This window comes from Limulus polyphemus, unplaced genomic scaffold (assembly GCF_000517525.1).
Source record: "Limulus polyphemus unplaced genomic scaffold, Limulus_polyphemus-2.1.2 Scaffold767, whole genome shotgun sequence".
NCBI classification, from domain to species: domain Eukaryota; kingdom Metazoa; phylum Arthropoda; class Merostomata; order Xiphosura; family Limulidae; genus Limulus; species Limulus polyphemus.
The window spans coordinates 153,622-154,759 of record NW_013666377.1 but is presented as its reverse complement, the minus strand read 5'-3'; positions in this window follow the sequence as shown (position 1 = coordinate 154,759).

The following is a 1,138-nucleotide window of genomic DNA, read 5'->3' as shown; positions in this document are numbered from 1 at the left end:
TAAGATGTTCCACACCAGCTTTATTAATGTGATGCAACCAATAAGATGTTCCACACTAGCTTTATGGCCACTTCCACCTTTGAGATTAAAATTATGGACCATCTAAATTATTCAGCACATGCTTCCCATCTTTGAGATTAAAATCAAATAATAATTTTAACTAAGTAAGAGTTTTATTTCTTCCCGATTTGTAAAAAAATTCTTACGTGATAGAAAAAAATAATATTATTATTTTCGAAATCTACGTAGCTGAATTATAGAAGATCCGTTATTAAAACCAAAAACAACATTTATGAAGTTTAAATTCGTAGGTCTTTGTTATCAAAGAATCTGATAAAAATAAATGATTTATTACTCGATCATTTTACTCCTAATACACTTAATATTACTCATTATCATGCATAAACTTTAATAATAGCAATCTCACTTATAAAGAATTAATGAAATAAGCTATGTGATATAAAAAATCTATTTGATTACACAGGTCTGCGATGGTTTTATTGTCTTGAAATTGTTACATGTTGTTTTATAGTAATTCCTGTACGCTGAATCCATTTTTCTCCATCACGTACAGATTTTTCACAAAACGTCATAATGCAGTACATAAAAGAAAGACCACAACACGTAGTTTTGAGACTAAAAGATCTAAAGACTAAAAAGATCCTAAAAGTCACGATGAATGAGGATGCATATTCGTTTGACTTCAATGTTCTTCCATTTCTTCATTTGTTTGTATTTTTGTTAACAAACATAATAATATAAAATTTTCATTGTGGTAAACGAGTGCTCTAGTTATAATGAAATACTACGACATAATGGGAATTACCGAAACTTGATTAAATTTAGAAAATGCTAATGATAGGAGTTGTTTTGAAATTCCAGGTTATGTTACTTAATAGTGATAGATTTTAAAAGAAGGGTGGAGTGGCTCTTTGTATAAGGAATGAGGCCGAATCTATAAGGGTTACAATCAGGGGCTTTAAGGGTAAAAAGTTTTTAATTGACAATTATAAAAAGTCATCTGACCAGATAGATAATATCATTTGGACACTGTATACTGAGATCAGGATGTTAATGTGAGCTATGAATACAAGTAGTGAGATAGATATTTCCTGAAATGATCCAAGATGGCTTTCTA